Source organism: Procambarus clarkii, chromosome 25 (genome assembly GCF_040958095.1).
Source record: "Procambarus clarkii isolate CNS0578487 chromosome 25, FALCON_Pclarkii_2.0, whole genome shotgun sequence".
In the NCBI taxonomy this organism is placed as follows: Eukaryota; Metazoa; Arthropoda; class Malacostraca; order Decapoda; family Cambaridae; genus Procambarus; species Procambarus clarkii.
The window spans coordinates 37,946,833-37,958,131 of NC_091174.1; the positions used below are offsets into that span (position 1 = coordinate 37,946,833).

Consider the following 11,299-nt stretch of genomic DNA (forward strand, 5'->3'; position numbering starts at 1 on the left):
ATGATATAACCTCTCCCACTCTACCACTTACCATAGGGGTGCCACAGAGCAGCATCCTAGGACCCTCCTGTTTCTTATATACATCAATGATCTCCCTAATGTCTCTAACATACTTAAACCTATATTGTTGGCTGATGATACTACTCATCTACTCTGACCCCAACCCACCTGTTAAATAATGTTGTAAACAATTAATTAAAAAAAGTCTACTTGTGGATGTCAACCAACAAACTCACACTAAACATAGAAAAGATCTACTATATCTTATTTGGAAACAAATCAACAAATGCAATTCAGCTTCAGATAGCTAATGTAAACATTAACAATAAAAATGATGGAAAGTTCCTTGGCCTATTCCTAGACAAGAGACTCACCTTCCGCACCCATATACAACACATAACTAAAAAGGTTTCTATAACAGTTGGTATACTCTCTAAGATCAGATATTATGTACCCTACTCTGCTCTCCTCACTCTATTATGCACTTATCTATCCCTATCATTCTTATGGTATTTGTGCTTGAGGTTCAACCTCTGCAAACTACCTCAAGCCCATCATCATCCAGTAAAAATCTGCTATCAGGACAATAACTAACTCTACCTTCAGACAACACACAGCTCCCTTGTTCAAATCCCTAAACATGCTAAACATAAATTCACTCCATACATTCTCCTGTGTAAATTACGTTTATAAAACCCTTTTTCTAAGTGCAAACCCTGTTCTGAAACTCTTCCTGGACAGATGTAATAGAACACATGGCCACCCCACCAGACATAAATATCTCTTTGATATCCCCAGAGTCAAACTTAATCTATGTAAACACTCTATGTAAATAAAGGGACCTAGTCTATGGAACTCACTCCCTAATGATTTGAAAAGCTGTCCAACTTCTGCCATATTCAAAAATAAAACCAAAAAGTACCTAATTTCATCTTCATAGTTTTCTACCATGGGCTTTATCTTCACACTGTATCTAGTGTTACTCAATCCCCCAATATTTGTACCTAAGCCATATTACTTTAACATTGTAATCTTAGATATCATCTGATATCATGGTTGTTGTATTCAGTGCATATACTACTGCATTATTCCTTGAAACTTTTCCTCGAAATGATCTTCATATTGTGCTTCAGTGAACCAATGTATAACCCTGAAATGCTATCCTCATGTACCTAGTAATCCTTGTTTCTTTATTGTGTATTGTTATTATTGTGTATCATTCTGATCTGCTTTTGTGTCAAAATTTCTTCAAATTACCTGCAAACACTTTTGCTGATTTTACTGTAATTATTCTACTTAAAATTATCTGTACCTGTAAAGAAAAGCTGTAAAATACCTGCTAACATTTTTTATCAATTTTACTGTTAATTTATAAAAAAAAATCTGTTTAAGGACTTACCCGAAACGCTATGCGTGCTAGTGGCTTTACAAGAATGTTAATTCAACTTATTTTCTATATTCTCTGTTAACCCCCAATGTAACTTCTTGTACATAAATAAATAAAAATAAAATAATAAAAATAACAAAATTATTAATGATGGGGTCAAGCGACGAGGGAGTAATTGCGCAAAGCGTCCCTCACCTGTGACGTCACAGCGTCATCTGACGCCATATCAACACAGCGGCCATTTTGTCAGTTCAGTCATGGCGAGGACAAACCCTTCATGCAAACTGCACCTACTATCAAGAAGAAGAAGATTTTGTGTTCCACCGATAGTATTATCGTAAGTAAACACTTATATTTTATATTTTATTATATTAATTGATTCTATTTTTCTGTAATAAAGGTCCAAGGGGGTGTTGAGTAAGGAACAAGGGTACTGTGTTGGGAAGTGAGGGCTGTTACTGGTGTCTGTGGGATGTGAGGACTTGTACCAACCACTATCACCACCAGTACCTTGTCTTGCACCCTGCTTAGTATTCCTATTGAGATATGAAATATTATTGCATTCATATAATTATTCATTCACAGTCATTACTATTTTTATGGGCTATGTTCTGTTACCCTAATGCTTTTTACCTGGGCATGTCCATTTACTCTCCAGCCCTTCACAAGCCACTGCTGCACCCCTCCATGCCCATACTTACTGTGCTTATTCTTACAGGACTGCACTGCATTATGTGGTGCTCACTGCCTGGACACCTTGGCAATGTAGAGACAGATATTCTGCAATACCGTGATATTAGCAGTAGAGTGATAAGCTGACACACGGGAGGTACAATGGAAAGAAGTTGAGTATCAACTCTTGTAATTTATATTGCTTCCAGTGAGTTTTTAGTTTTCTTATAATCACTATGTTATCTATCTCTACAACCTAGTTATCTGCTTGATACATGCATTATAGGGTTCTGGTAGTTGTTCTACTCACCAAGCCCTTCCAAGGCCAGGCTTGACATGTGAGAGCTTGGTCCAACAGGCTGTTGCTTGGACAGGCCCCTCAGGCCCACATATCCACCACAGCCTTGTTTGTCCAGCACTTCTTGAAGATGTTCAGGTTTTCTCTTGAAGATGTCGACGGTTGTTCCAGCAATACTGTATTTCTTTTATTGCTGAAAACATGTTTTCAGCCATAAAAAAATAATCCTGAATCCAGAAAAAAATCCCTTTTGTATCATCTGGAAATTTTCAAATATTGCTGATCAAACCTGAGTCTAAATTATTTGTATATATTATGAATTACAGAGGTCCCAGGACAGAGTTTTGAGGAACTCCACTTACATTTTCCCACTCTGATTTAACCCCATTTATACAAACTCATTCTTATCTTTTAGCTAATCATTTATTGTACACACCATACTCAGCCTGTGTAGGGTAGTTTATTGTGCATCCTAGTATTGTGTATGTGTAGTATATATATTTGTGTAGTATATTTGGTATATTTAATGCCTCTAACCTCTCCTCATAGTTTTGTCCTTCAATTCTGGGAGCCACTTAGTAGCATGTCTTTGCACCTTTTCCAGTTTATGTGCTTCTTAAGATATGGGCACCATACAACCGCTGCATATTCCAGCTTTAGTCTAACAAAAGTCGTGAACAATTTCTTGAGTATTTCGCCATCCATGCATTTAAAAGCTCTGAATATTATCCTTTACCTGCAATTGGTTGTTGCTGTATTTATAGAATATTTGTTCTGCTTTACATTTGTTTATTCTTTTTTCAAAATTTCTTTCTGCCTCTCTCCTCACTGCCGTGTAGTTGTTTCTCTTTGTATTACTGGTATGTTTGGGGGTTTGGCCTCTTCGTATATTGATTCCATTTTTGTGTCTTTTGGTCTCTGGCCGTCTTGAAATTTCAGTTGAACAAATCCTGTTTCCTAGTTCTGCATCTCTGTTTTGGTATAAATGTTTTTGTTCCTTTATCATATATTTCACAAAATTGACATACTGTGCATTAATTCATCTCAATTACTTCCTTTCCTAACAGCAAGCCTTTCCAGTAAAATTCTTTGAATTCTTTTCTGACTTCCAGCCTAATGTTTGTTTTATCCTAGTGTGTATGATGCCTAGCGTGTGTCTGGTGCCTGTTGTGTTAAACCGAAGATAAATGCATAAGTATAGGTCAGTAATTTCTCCAGCTTTGAAAGGGGCTTTCATTATGCAGCAGTATTCCACTCTAGAGAGCACTAGCGTCTTGAAAACTATCATCATCGGTATAGCATCTCTAGTGTGAAAAGTTCTTGTTATCTATCCTGTCATTTTTCTTGCAGTTGTGACGGCTACTTTATTGTGTTCTTTAAATGTAAGGCCTTCTGACATCAGTACACCCAAATCCTTTACGTTGCTTTTCCGTTCAATGTTATGATTTGACTGAGTTTTGTAAGTGGTTTCCGTTTTTATATTTTCATTTTTTCCGTAGCGCATGAGCTGAAACTTATGTTCGTTAATCACCATGTTATTTTCTGTAGCCCATAGAAAGACCTGATTTACATCTGATTGGAGGTTTGCCGTGTCCTCTATGTTGCCTACTCTCGTGAAGATTCTAGTGTCATCTGCAAAGGATGATCAAGTACTATAGGTTGTGTCCTTGTCTATGTCCGATATGAGGATGAGAAAAAGTATTGGAGCAAGCACAGTACCCTTGGGGACTGAGCTCTTTACGGTTGATGGTCCAGATTTTATTTTGTTGACTACTACACATTGGGTTCTATTAGTCAGGAAGTTGTATATCCATCTGCCTATTTTTCCGGTAATTCCTTTTGAACGCATTTTATGTGCAATAAACAATGGTCACATTTGTCAAAGGCTTTTGCGAAATCTGTGTAAATTACATCAGCGTTTTGTTTGTCTTCCATGGCATCTAGTGCCATGTCAGAGTGGTCCAGCAACTGTGATAGGCAAGAGCGCCCTGTTCTGAAACCATGTTGTCTGGGGTTATGGAGATGCTGTGATTCCATGTATTTTGTGATCTTACTTCTTAGCATTCTCTCAAAGATTTTTATGATGTGCGATGTTAGTGCTATCGGTCTGTAGTTTTTTGCCTCTGCCTTATTTCCTCCTTTATGGGGCGGTGCTATCTCTGCTGTTTTTAGTATGTCAGGGATAATGCCAGTATCTTGGCTTTGTCTCCAAAGAATGTGAAGGGCCTGCGATAACGTTTTTTTACAGTTCTTGATGAATATAGAGTTCCAAGAGTCAGGGCCTGGTGCAGAGTGCATAGGCATACTGTCTATGGCTTCTTCAAAATCCAGTGGGGATAGGATCACATCTGATTTATGATTTGATGTTGGTATCATATCCATGAAAAATTCATTTGGGTTATCAATCTTCAGTGTGTTCAGTGGCTCGCTGAAAACAGTCGTACTGATTGTGTGGTAAGGCGTACTGATTCTTGTGTGGTATTGTGGCAAGTGCAATAATATGTATTGTTTCATTGCAGATAAGAGATTCCAGATCGTTCCAGATTTCCGAAGTACTGAAATGCACACCATACAAGCTTGGTGGATCTAGGTGCAAGGTAAAATAATTTACATTTACTTGAATATATTTTTAGCTAATTATCAGTATATATATAATATTTATATGCATATATATATATATATATATATATATATATATATATATATATATATATATATATATATATATATATATATATATATATATATATATATATATATATACAGTATATAAATATATATATAATATATTATATGTGTGTGTGTGTATAAATTTGTGTGTGTGTAAATCACGGAAATTAACATGTGGTGAAAAATGTGAGTGTCAGACCACGGAAGAAGAATTGAAACAGGAAATTCCTTAAGTACTTTCATATTTAAATAATACATGTTCAGAAGGAATCAAGTAAATGTAAATTATTTCAGGAGGAATGATTCCTTCTGAAGATATATTATTGAAATACGAAAGTACTTAAGGAAATCCTAAGTGTAGTTACAGGATGAGAGCTACACTCGTGGTGTCCCATTTTCCCAGCACTCTTTGTCATATAATGCTTTGAAACTTTTGACGGTTTTGGCCTCCACCACCTTCTCACCTAACTTGTTCCAACCGTTTACCATTCTGTTTGCAAAAGTGAATTATCTTACATTTCTTCGGCATCTTTGTTTAGTTCGTTTAAATCTATAACTTCTTGTTCTTGAAATTCCAGGTCTCGGGAAATCTTCCCTATCAAGTTTATCAATTCCTGTTACTGTTTTGTACGTAGTGATCATATCTCCTCTTTTCCTTCTGTCTTCTAGTTTTGAATATTTAATGCCTCTAATGTCTCCTCATAAATCCTGCCCTTCAGTTTTGGTATGAATGTTTGTGTGCCTTCATCGTATATTTTGCAAAATATGGAATACATCTCATTTACTTTACTTTAAGAATATGGTTCGATCAATTAAAAACCCTCTTCTTCAAATTGCAAAGAGACTGAAAGAGATGCAGCATGTTCAATGGATTATATATTAGTGATTATTATTAGGATTATATATTAGTGAATCATATTAGTGATTCAATTATTATGGTCATAAAACAATAAACAAATAGTTTTGCTGTTATTACACTCTATTCACAGGTTATATATAAGTATCTGCATGTTTTGTTCACCATTACAAACCACTAAGTTGGTTTGATTTTTGTTGAGATTGTTATTTATGATAAGATTCCTTACGTTATCTGAGAATGAAGCTATGTTGGTATTGGGAAATCTATAGATGGCACTTATAGTCAAGGAGGATTTAAGGGATTTACTGGAGAACTTGGCAAAGGTATATTCACAATATTCGTCTCTATTACTAATGACACTATTGCAGATGAAGGTATCTTTGTAAGATATTGCTATGCCACCTCCTTTTTTTATTAGGCCTGCAGTTGTGAATGGCTTTATTATCAAGCCAAGTTGTAGCATACAACATAGCATATATATGGTAATATGGCATATTATATATATATATATATATATATATATTATATATATATATATATATAATATATATTCAAAATTCGTCAGTGTACTACATTTTTGTTGTTGCTTTTAGGTGTTGCTTTTAACCCAGTGTACGTGGGTCTGATTGTGCAACCACGGTTCGAAGAATAATGAAGATATGAACAAACCGCCTGTGGTCACTATACAGTCTGGAAGGGCAAAAGATGAAATTGCATTTCTACCAAAACAAGAACTATATAATGTTATTTTAAGTAAGTAACCAAAAAATTAAATAATTTTTTTAAAGTTTAAAATTCACTTAAAAATTTAAATTTTAAGTTAAAAATTTTTAACCAAAAAACTTAATATTTTTCATATTTGGAACCATTCCATAATATTTTCCCAAGCATAAATGATTATATTTCTATCACTTGCTCTTAAGATTGTTTCATTTAATAGAGGTTGGGCATAATTGTTCTCTGCTGCTAATAGAACTGACTGACTTAGCTATAGGAAAATGTAAACTTAATTGGTTTATCCATTACAGTATTTTGCAGTTTTATTTCATGATCTTGTGCTTAATACTTGCATAAATAGTAAATTACAAAATGCATTTTTATATCATTAGTATTGAATAATAATAATGCAAATAATTGACTTATAAATGATGTACAATTAATTGGTAGGTGATATTATATTATTAATATTTTTTCATTCTTGCAAAGCCTTAACAAAGCCATTAACATGTTAATATAAACTTGATCACCTTCCACTTATTTTCTCATGTGCTACCTACATGTACAAAACCTTATTCCTAAATGCATATTTTGTTCTGAAGACTTGTCCTTTATATGTTGTGTATCACCATCTCTGGAGAGTTTTATCTGATTGATGTATAAATTACTTTTAATTTTACAGAATATTATTGTTATACTGAATTTATTATTATATAAATAACTTAATTTTACCAGAATCATCTATCAACGCACATCCACAAGTTGAGGAGGAGGATGTGACCTTCCAGATGTCTGAAGTACTGAAACATGCACCAAACAGGCCTGGTGGATCTAGGTACAAGGTAAAATAATTTTATTTTTGTTTTTTTTTTTTTTTACTAATTGTCTGATATATATATATATATATATATATATATATATATATATATATATATATATATATATATATATATATATATATATAATATATATATATATAATGTGTCGTACCTAGTAGCCAGAACGCACATCTCAGCCTACTATGCAAGGCCTGATTTGCCTAATAAGCCAAGTTTCATGAATTAATGTTTTTTCGACTACCTAACCTAACATTTTCAGCTACCTAACCTAACCTATAAAGATACAATACAATACAATACAATTTTATTTAGGTAAGGTACATACATACAATAAATATTTACAAGGATTGTTTGACTTATAGGTAGAGCTAGTACATACAATGCCTAAAGTCACTATTACGCAAAGCGTTTCGGGCATGATAAACTTAAATGACAAGCTTAATACTAATTGAGCATAATGAGTAGAATGAAAACAAGAAATGAAAACATAGATGAAGAAGCAGCACAAATACAATTATGTCGACAAACAGCGCTCTTTAAAGAAAAAAAACAGACATTGGTTGACAATAGAAGGGTAAGGTAGGTTACAGGGAATTTATTAGGTATAGCTTCGCTTTTAACTTAAACTGGTTGAGAGAGGTACAGTCTTTAACATGGTTGGGAAGGTCATTCCACATTCTGGGCCCCTTGATTTGTAGAGCATTTCTATTTTGATTAAGTCGTACTCTAGGAATATCAAAACTGTATTTATTTCTGGTGTGGATGCTCATGGGTTCTGATACAACCTTCTATGAAGCTTTTGAGATCAGGATTGGCATTATAGTTTAGCGTTTTATATATGTATAAGTACACATGAGAGAATGTGCAGTGACTTAATGTCTAACATATTCAGAGATTTAAGTAGGGGGTACCGAGTGATGTCTGGGCCAGAATTGTATATTGTCCTAATAGCAGCTTTGTGTTGAGTAATTAGAGAACGTAAGTGATGTTGGGTAGAAGAGCCCCAAGCACAAATACCATAGTTGAGATATGGATAGATAAGGGAGTAATAGAGAGTCACCAGGGCAGGGCGTGGTACATAATATCTGATCTTAGAAAGAATGCCCACAGTTTTTTTAAAACTTTTTGATATGTTTAGAATGTTCCCTGAAATTAAGCTTGTGGTCAATGAGAATGCCAAGGAATTTGCCATCTAATTTGTTACAAATTTGGGTATTGTTTATTTTGAGATTTATTTGATTAGAGGATTTATTGCCAAAACAGAATATAAAAGGTTTTGTCAATGTTAAGGGTGAGTTTGTGGCAGTTAGCCACAGATGGACTTTATTTAGCTCAGTATTTACTGTGGCATTTAGAGCAAGGGGATCAGGACTGGAGTAAATGAAGGTTGTGTCGTCAGCAAATAGAATTGGTTTTGAGGTTTTGGGAGGCATTTGGAAGGTCATTAATGTAGATGAGAAAGAGGAGGGGGCCAAGTATGCTGCCCTGGGGAACACCAATGTTGATGGGTAGGGTGGGAGAAATTGTATTATTCACAGAAACATATTGGAGCCTGTCAGTAAGGTAGGATTTGAGGTATTGTAGGGAGTGTCCTCTGACTCCATAATGATGTAATTTAAGAAGAAGGTTTTGGTGGTTGACAGTGTCCAAAAGCTTTACGCAGGTCCACAAACAACCCAACAGGGAACTCATTTTTATCAAGAGCTGTATGAATCGAGTTAAGCATACTAATAAGTGCATCGTTAGTGCTTTTTTTGGGTCTGAAGCCATATTGGCAAGGGCTAAGTATATTGAGTTTGGCTAGATATGAGTAAAGCTGCTTATAGATTAGTTTTTCAAAAATTTTTGACAAGTTTGGCAGGATAGATATAGGTCTGTAGTTGTTAACATCTGTGAGATTACCACATTTGTGGACAGGCGTTACTCTCGCTTTTTTTAGAATATCTGGGAAGGTTTGGAGTTCAAGTGACTTGTTGAAGAGCAAAGCAATAGCAGGGGCTAAAGATCTGGAGGCTTTTTTGTAAATTAAAGTTGGTATCTCCTCAAGGGCACCAGACTTGGTTTTAAGGGAAAGGATTATCTCATTGACGTCAGTGGAATTAATAGGCTTTAGGTACAGAGACTGTGGATAGTTACCTGAAAGATAGTCATTAATGTCTGTACTGGAAGATGGAATATCATTTGCAAGGGATGAACCAATGGAAGAGAAGAACCTATTGAACTCAATAGCAGAATCAGAGGCTGAAAGCTGACCATCGTTATTAGACAGGAGAGTCGGTTTGTTATTTAAAGACTTCTTTGATCCCAATATTTGAGAAATTGTTCTCCAAGTTTGTTTAATGTTGCTCTTTATTTGGGTAAATTTATCTTCGTAGTGTTTAGTTTTGGCTCGTCTAATTATCTTAGACAGCAATAATGAGTAATTCTTTGAGAATTCTTTGGAGACAATTCCTAACCTATACTTCTTCTCAAGGTCATGTTTTTTATTAATAGATTTAAGTATTCCCTTTGTAAGCCAGGGATTGTTAAGCCTTTTGGTTGTGGCTTGTTTTGTAAGCATAGGACAGTGGGTATTATTAAGGCTAAGAGTTTTTTGAAGAAAAGATTGCACTGCTAGGTTGATGTCCACTATGTTGCTAGATAGGTTAGGTAGGGTTGGTTAGGTTCGGTCATATATCTATATTAATTTTAACTCCAATAAAAAAAATTGACCTCATACATAATGAAATGGATAGCTTTATCATTTCATAAGAAAAAAATAGAGAAAATATATTAATTCATGAAAGCTTTGCTTATTAGGCAAATCGGGCCTTGCATAGGCTGAAAAGTGCGTTCTGGCTACTAGGTACGACATATATATATATATATATATATATATATATATATATATATATATATATATATATATATTGGTGTATACTGGCAGCAGGTTTTCTTTCAAACATGTTCCATTGAATATGACCGCATATTCTGTATTTATTATTTTCTGTAAGTATAGTAAGGACAAGACAAGAACATATCGATGCCAACACAGAAGACAATGTCCAACATAACAGGCCAATTACACTGGATTAATCTTTGTGTTTAGATAGGAGATGCCTCGTATGGGCCAATAAGCCTTCTGCAGCCCCTATGTTTATCCCTTATGTATCCCCCCATGTTTTTCACCTTCATTGTATTATCACCTGACCTAATGCGGGTATAAAATCAACTAGTATTGTAAGATTGTTCACTTGAGAATGAACCATGGAGGTTCGAAACGTCGTGCAAATTATACAAATAAGTGTAATACACTCTATAGTAAATCACTTCTTTTCTTCACCTTAAAAGTACGAAAATGAGTTTTGGAGAACTCCTATTCCAATTAAGCCCTGATGCTAAGAAAATAGTTAGAGGGACAGAAGCCCTAAACCAGAAAATAATAAATACAGAATATGCGGTCATATTCAATGAAACATATATATATATATATATTGTGTGTGTGTGTAATTACCTAAGTGTAGTTACAGGATGAGACCGTCTTCCCAGCACTCTTTGTCATATAACGCTTTGAAACTACTGACAGTCTTGGCCTCCACCACCTTCTCACCTAACTTGTTCCAACCGTCTACCACTCTATTTGCGAAAGTGAATTTTCTTTTATTTCTTTAGCATCTGTGTTAAGCTAGTTTCAATCTATGACCTCCTGTTCTTGAAGTTCCAGGTCTCAGGAAATCTTCCCTGTCGATTTTATCAATTCCTGTTACTATTTGTATGTAGTGATCATATCACCTCTTTCTTCTGTCTTTTAGTTTTGGCATATTTAATTGCCTCTAACCTCTCCTCGTAGCTCTTGCCCTTCAGTTCTTGGAGCCACT

At 34.8% G+C, this 11,299-nt stretch overlaps 1 long non-coding RNA gene across 1 annotated transcript in view; it reads left to right on the top strand.

The window, feature by feature from the left end:
• Positions 1-1,632: 1,632 nt before the first annotated feature.
• Positions 1,633-11,299, top strand: part of LOC138368403 (uncharacterized) — a 13,318-nt gene continuing 3,651 nt past the window's right edge. The window contains exons 1-2 of the long non-coding RNA XR_011229582.1: positions 1,633-1,724; positions 7,339-7,445. This is a non-coding gene — a long non-coding RNA (uncharacterized lncRNA). The remainder of the gene's footprint in view (positions 1,725-7,338; positions 7,446-11,299) is intronic.